The 7500-nt window shown below is 45.3% G+C and overlaps 1 protein-coding gene across 1 annotated transcript in view; it reads left to right on the top strand.

Moving 5' to 3' along the window:
• The first annotated feature begins 6283 nt into the window (after positions 1-6283).
• Positions 6284-7500, top strand: part of LOC118379634 (pyruvate carboxylase, mitochondrial-like) — a 596907-nt gene continuing 595690 nt past the window's right edge. Inside the window, exon 1 of the mRNA XM_052497803.1 lies at positions 6284-6522. The gene's annotated coding sequence lies outside the window, so the exon portion shown is untranslated. The remainder of the gene's footprint in view (positions 6523-7500) is intronic.

The raw sequence follows: 7500 nt of genomic DNA, 5'->3' as shown, positions 1-7500 counted from the left end.
AGAGGGGATGGGAGAAGAGGATCGGGGAGATGAGGAGAGGGGAGATGAGTATAGGGGAGGGGAGATGAAGAGAGGGGAGGGGAGATTAGTAGAGGGGAGGGAGGATAGGGGAGATGAAGGGAGGGGAGGGGAGAGGAGAGATGAGGATAGGGAGATGAGGAAAGGGGAGGGGCGATGAAGAGATGAGGAGAGGGGAGGTGAGATGAGGACAGAGGAGATGAGGGGAGAGGAGATGAAGGGAGGGGGTAATGGAGGGGATATGAGGGGAGGGAGGAGAGGGCAGGGGAGATGAGGGGAGGGAGGGGAGGGGGAGGGAGGGGGGAAGGGGGAGGGGAAGGGAAGGGAGGGAGAAGAGGGGAAGGGAGGGAGGAGAGGGGAAGGGAGGGGAGATGAGGGGAGGGAGGAGAGGGGAGGGAGGGGGAGGGAGGGAGGTGTCGTGTCTTTGGCTATGCCGGATTCAGAGATATGAAATGTTATTCTATAAAATAATTTATCTGTAATTAATATTACCTGATTAAGCTAATCAGGTAAATGTAATTAACTAGAGAGTCGGGCACCACGAAAGAATGTTTATAGAGCTGTTATCTTCCGAATAAACTCTTAAAAGTTCTTAGGGCTGCAATCTCGTTAATGGGATCGATATGACAACAGCCAGTGAAAGTGCAGGGCGCCAAATTCAAAACAACAGAAATCTCATAATTAGAATTCCTCAGACATACATGTATCTTATACCGTTTTAAAGGTAATCTTGTTGTTAATCCCACCACAGTGACCGATTTCAAATAGGCTTTACAGCGAAAGCACCACAAACGATTATGTTAGGTCAGAGCCAAGCAACAGAAAAACACAGCCATTTTTTCCAGCCAAAGAGAGGAGTCTCAAAAAGCACAAATAGAGATAAAATTAATCAATAACCTTTGATGATCTTCATCAGATGACACTCACAGGACTTCATGTTACACAATACATGTATATTTTGTTCGATAATGTCCATATTTATATAAAAAAATCTCAGCATACATTGGCTCATTACGTTCACTAGTTCCAAAAACATCCAGTGATTTTGCAGAGAGCCACATCATTTTACAGAAATACTCATTATAAATGTTGATCAATACAATTGTTAGACATGGAAATGTAGATATACCTCTTCTTAATTCAACCGCTGTGTCAGATTTAAAAAGAAAAAAGCAAACCATGCAATAATCTGAGACGGCGCTCAGAAAATAAATACAATTATCCGCCATGTTGGAGTCAACAGAAATCAGAAATCACATTATAAATATTCCCTTACCTTTGACGATCTTCATCAGAATGCACTCCCAGGAATCCTAGTTCCACAATAAATGCTTGATTTGTTCGACAATGTCCATTATTTATGTCCAAGTAGCTACTTTTGTTAGCGCGTTTAGTACACAAATCCAAACGCTCATGCAGGTCCATCCGAACGTCGGACGAAAACTTCAAAAAGTTATATTACAGGTCGAAGAAACATTTCAAACTACGTATAGAATCAATATTTAGGATGTTGTTATCATAAATCTTCAATAAAGTTCCAACCGGAGAATTCCTATGTCTGTAGAGAAGCCATGGAAAGCATGTCACTATCATGTGAAATGCGCATGACCAGGAGCTGGCTCTCTGCCAGACCACTGACTCAAAGAGCTCCCATCCGGCTCCACCACACAGTAGAAGCCTCATTCAAGTTTCTAAAGACGGTTGACATCTAGTGGAATCTCTAGGAAGTGCAACGTTATCCATATGTCTATTCAATAGGGGCTGGGTTGAAAATCGACCAACCTCAGATTTCCCACTTCCTGTTTGGATTTCTTCTCAGATTTTCGCCATATGAATTCTATTATACTCACAGACATCATTCAAACAGTTTTAGAAACTTTAGAGTGTTTTCTATCCAATACTAATAATAATATGCATATATTAGCAACTGGGACTGAGGAGCAGGCCGTTTACTCTGGGCACCTCTGGGCACCTTTCATCCAAGCTATTCAATACTGCCCCTGCAGCCATAAGAAGATAATACAACCACATCAAACGCCCAAAAAGTAGGGCGGACTCTAACGTTAAACATATCTCCTGTTATCTTTGTGTGAAGATGTTTTGGTATCTTATTGCTGGTGTTTTAGCTCAATTAGAGCGAGCTAGCAACAGCAGCAGACAAACAAAATATGTTGCCATGTCAACGGTGCCCCTGCAGCCATAATATGTTTTAACGACCTGGTAATCTTTCACCTCAATATTTAATCGTCGCTTTATTCAGTCTCATCTGAAAGTTGTAAATTATATCTTCACGAACCCTGGCTAACAAGTTGAATCAGCAATACAAAATTTGTTTTATTATTTATTTACTAAATACCTAAATAATCACACAGAATTACATATATACAGAAAGGATCAGACATTGGTTACGAATGATGTCATAAAGGAAAATGTCCCCTGGTGGACGGAACAGATACGACGGCTGGTTACACAAAGAGAGGGAGGGGGGTGGGGGGTGGGCTTGAGTAAAAGAGCGGGAAGACTGAGGAACAAAAGTTTTTTTTGTCTCTATCGGGTCGTAGGCAGCTATGCGATCGTAAATACAGTATCTTATGCATTCTAAATTACCACCCATTTGAAAAAGGAAAATGCAATAAATATTTACTCTGAACTGCGCTTCGGTAGATTGGTCGTAGATAGAAGGCCGGGTGGTCCAGCATGGATCTCTTGTAGAGGGGAGGGAGATGAGGAGAGGGGAAGGGAGATGAGGGGAGGGGAAATGAGGGGAGTGAGGGGAGATGAGGAGAGGGGAAGGAAGGGGAGATGAGGGAGGGAGGAGAGGGGAAGGGAGGGGAGATGAGGGGAGGGAGGAGAATGGATATGAGGGACTGGAGAGAGGGAGGGGGAGAGCGGGAGGTGTGGGGGAGAGAGGGGAGGGGAGGAGTAGGAGGGGAGAAGGGGGAGGAGAAGGAGGGAGGAGTGGGAGGGAGGAGAAGGAGGGAGGAGAAGGAGGGGAGAAGGTGGAGGAGATGGAGGGGAGGAGTGAAGGGGGGGAGGAGACGGGAGGAGGAGGGGAGGAGAAGGAGGGGAGGAGTGAAGGGGGGGAGGAGACGGGAGGAGGAGGGGAGGAGAAGGAGGGAGGATAAGGAGGGGAGTAGATGGATTGAGTGACCACACAGCTGTTATTACTGTTGCTACTTAGTGCTATCACAACAACAGAACGACAGGAACAAGATGTGTGTACAGCCAGTAGAGGACTGGTCACCCCTCAGAGCCTGGTTCCTCTCTATCCAGTACAGACAGTAGAGGACTGACCACCCCTCAGAGCCTGGTTCCTCTCTACCCAGTAGAGGACTGACCACCCCTCAGAGCCTGGTTCCTCTGGTCTACCCAGTACAGCCAGTAGAGGACTGGCCACCCCTCAGAGCCTGGTTCCTCTCTACCCAGTACAGCCAGTAGAGGACTGGTCACCCCTCAGAACCTGGTTCCTCTCTACCCAGTACAGCCAGTAGAGGACTGACCACCCCTCAGAGCCTGGTTCCTCTCTACCCAGTACAGCCAGTAGAGGACTGGTCACCCCTCAGAACCTGGTTCCTCTCTACCCAGTACAGCCAGTAGAGGACTGACCACCCCTCAGAGCCTGGTTCCTCTCTACCCAGTACAGCCAGTAGAGGACTGGCCACCCCTCAGAGCCTGGTTCCTCTCTACCCAGTACAGCCAGTAGAGGACTGGTCACCCCTCAGAACCTGGTTCCTCTCTACCCAGTACAGCCAGTAGAGGACTGGCCACCCCTCAGAGCCTGGTCCCTCTCTACCCAGTACAGCCAGTAGAGGACTGATCACCCCTCAGAGCCTGGTTCCTCTCTACCCAGTACAGCCAGTAGAGGACTGGCCACCCCTCAGAGCCTGGTCCCTCTCTACCCAGTACAGACAGTAGAGGACTGACCACCCCTCAGAGCCTGGTGTGTGATAGTGTGTGTGTGTGATAGTGTGTGTGTTATAATGTGTGTGTGTGTGATAGTGTGTATGTGTGTGATAGTGTGTGTGTGTGTGATAATGTGTGTGTGATAGTGTGTGTGTGTGATAGTGTGTGTGTGTGATAATGTGTGTGTGTGTGTGTGTGATGTGTGTGTGTGTGTGTGTGTGTGTGTGTGTGTGTGTGTGTGTGTGTGTGTGTGTGTGATAGTGTGTGTGTGTGTGTGTGTGATAGTGTGTGTGTGTGTGATAGTGTGTGTGTGTGTGTGATAGTGTGTGTGTGTCATAATGTGTGTGTGTGTGATAGTGTGTGTGTGTGATAGTGTGTGTGTGTGTGTGATAATGTGTGTGTGTGTGTGATAGTGTGTGTGTGTGTGATAGTGTGTGTGTGTGTGATAATGTGTGTGTGTGTGATAGTGTGTGTGTGATAATGTGTGTGTGTGTGTGATAGTGTATGTGTGCGATAGTGTGTGTGTGATAGTGTGTGTGTGTGATAATGTGTGTGTGTGTGATAGTGTATGTGTGTGATAGTGTGTGTGTGATAGTGTGTGTGTGTGATAGTGTGTGTGTGTGTGTGTGTGTGTGTGTGTGTGTGTGTGTGTGTGTGATAGTGTGTGTGATAGTGTGAGATAGTGTGTGTGTGGGTGATAGTGTGTGTGTGATAGTGTGTGTGCGTGTGTGTGATAGTGTGTGTGATAGTGTGTGTGTGTGATAATGTGTGTGTGATAGTGTATGTGTGATAGTGTGTGTGTGTGTGTGTGTGTGATAGTGTGTGTGTGTGATAATGTGTGTGTGTGTGTGATAATGTGTGTGTGTGTGTGTGTGTGTGATAGTGTGTGTGTGTGAGAGTGTGTGTGATAGTGTGTGTGTGTGTGTGTGTGTGTGATAGTGTGTGTGTGTGTGTGATAATGTGTGTGTATGTGATAGTGTGTGTGTGTGATAGTGTGTGTGTGATAGTGTGTGTGTGATAGTGTGTGTGAGTGATAGTGTGTGTGTGTGATAATGTGTGTGTGTGTGATAGTGTGTGTGTGTGTGTTAGTGTGTGTGTGATAATGTGTGTGTGATGATAGTGTGTGTGTGTGTGTGTGTGTGTGTGTGTGTGTGTGTGTGTGTGTGTGTGTGTGTGTGTGTGTGTGTGTGTGTGTGTGTGTGTGTGATAGTGTGTGTGTGTGATAATGTGTGTGTGTGTGATAATGTGTGTGTGTGTGATAATGTGTGTGTGTGTGATAGTGTGTGTGTGTGATAGTGTGTGTGTGTGATAGTGTGTGTGTGTGTGATAATGTGTGTGTGTGTGTGATAGTGTGTGTGTGTTAGTGTGTGTGTGATAATGTGTGTGTGTGATAGTGTGTGTGTGTGATAGTGTGTGTGTGTGTGTGTGTGTGTGTGTGTGTGTGTGTGTGTGTGTGTGTGTGTGTGTGTGTGTGTGTGTGTGTGTGTGTGTGATAATGTGTGTGTGTGTTATAGTGTGTGTGTGTTAGTGTGTGTGTGTGATAGTGTGTGTGTGATAATGTGTGTGTGTGTGTGATAGTGTGTGTGTGTGATAATGTGTGTGTGTGTGTGTGTTATAGTGTGTGTGTGTGATAGTGTGTGTGTGTTATAGTGTGTGTGTGATAGTGTGTGTGTGTTATAGTGTGTGTGTGATAGTGTGTGTGTGTTATAGTGTGTGTGTGTGTGTGTGTGTGTGTGTGTGTGATAGTGTGTGTGTGTGATAGTGTGTGTGATAGTGTGTGTGTGTGTGTGTGTGTGTGTGTGATAGTGTGTGTGTGTGTGATAGTGTGTGTGTGTTATAGTGTGTGTGTGATAGTGTGTGTGTGTGATAGTGTATGTGTGTTATAGTGTGTGTGTGTTATAGTGTGTGTGTGATAGTGTGTGTGTGTTATAGTGTGTGTGTGTTATAGTGTGTGTGTTATAGTGTGTGTGTGATAGTGTGTGTGTGTTATAGTGTGTGTGTTATAGTGTGTGTATGTGATAGTGTGTGTGTGTGTGATAGTGTGTGTTTGTTATAGTGTGTGTGTGCTTAGGGTGTCCTTGGAGGTAAAATTCTTCAGGTCTCCTCTTTTTCCTCCTCCCTCCCCATTTTGCCCCTCCCTCCCTCCCTCCCTCCCTCCCTCCCTCCCTCCCTCCCTCCCTCCCTCCCTCCCTCCCTCCCTCCCTCCCTCCCTCCCTCCCTCCCTCCCTCCCTCCCTCTCCTCTCCTCTCCTCTCCCTCTTTCAGTGTAATCCTCAGCTCTCTGATTGGTTGTGACGAGAAGGGGGTTTGTACTGTGTACAGAGAGAGAGAGAGAGAGAGAGAGAGAGAGAGAGAGAGAGAGACAGAGAGAGAGAGATAGACTTAACTGTCCAACAGCCAAACCAGCTGCCTAGAAGCAGATTGAAACTCGTCAAGGTTCTACAGGTTACTGAAGGTGTCGGTCAGCTGTTAAAGGTCAGCTGTTAAAGGTCATCCTCTTCCTGTCTGTGTCCGCTCCCAACCCAACGGTTCTGTGTTGGACCACACACTCTGGTTCAGGTTGTCTACGTTGTTTCTGCAGAGAGGATTCAGGCAGACTACAGTGAGTACTGCTGTGCGGTGGGTTTCATTGTTGTCATTTGCACTTTGAGTAACTTTTTTTTTCAGAGAGAGTGTGTGTTTGTGTGTGTGTGTGTTTGTGTGTGTGTGTGTGTGTGTGTGTGTGTGTGTGTGTGTGTGTGTGTGTGTGTGTGTGTGTGTGTGTGTGTGTGTGTGTGTGTGTGTGTGTGTGTGTGTGTGTGTAGTGTGTGTGTGTGTGTGTGTTGTTGGATGTGTGTGATAGTGTGTGTGAACTTGTTGGATGTGTGTGTGTGTGTGTGTGTGTGTGTGTGTGTGTGTGTGTGTGTGTGTGTGTGTGTGTGTGTGTGTGCATATTGTTTAAGGTTACTTTGTATTTGTGTGTGGTGACTATTGGTGGATACCTTGGTTCATTGGTTCGTTCCTGTGGTGTCTTTCTCAGCTCTGTGTGACCTTTGAACCTAGTCCACATGGTGGTGGTTTGGCAAAGCGTGTGGGTGTGTGTGTAAGTGTGTGTGTACGTGTGTGTCTTCTCTTGTACAACTTTTGTAGATGGTGATCTCATAGTACAAACTGGGACACAATAATAATAACAATAACAATAACAACAATAACAACAACAATGACAATGACAATAGCACAATAACAACAATAACAACAATAGTAATATTACCAATAACAACAACAATAACAACAACAACAATGACATTGACAACAATAACAACAATAACAAAATTAACAACAATAACAGCAATAACAACAACAACAATAACAACAACAACAACAATAACAACAACAATAACAACAAATAACATTATAATATAATTAGGTGAATGCTTACATTTGTCTGGTTTCATAATACAAGTGAAATGTGTGAATTGGAAATGAGTTGTTTTTGTTTGTTTGTTGTTGTTTGTTGTTGTTTGTTGTTGTTGTTTGTTTGTTGTTGTTGTTTGTTTGTTTGTTGTTGTTTGTTGTTGTTTGTTTGTTTGTTATTGATTGT

Source organism: Oncorhynchus keta, chromosome 35, assembly GCF_023373465.1.
Source record: "Oncorhynchus keta strain PuntledgeMale-10-30-2019 chromosome 35, Oket_V2, whole genome shotgun sequence".
Lineage (NCBI taxonomy): Eukaryota > Metazoa > Chordata > Actinopteri > Salmoniformes > Salmonidae > Oncorhynchus > Oncorhynchus keta.
Note: the sequence above shows the minus strand (reverse complement) of the source record. Positions and strands in the feature narration are given on the sequence as shown.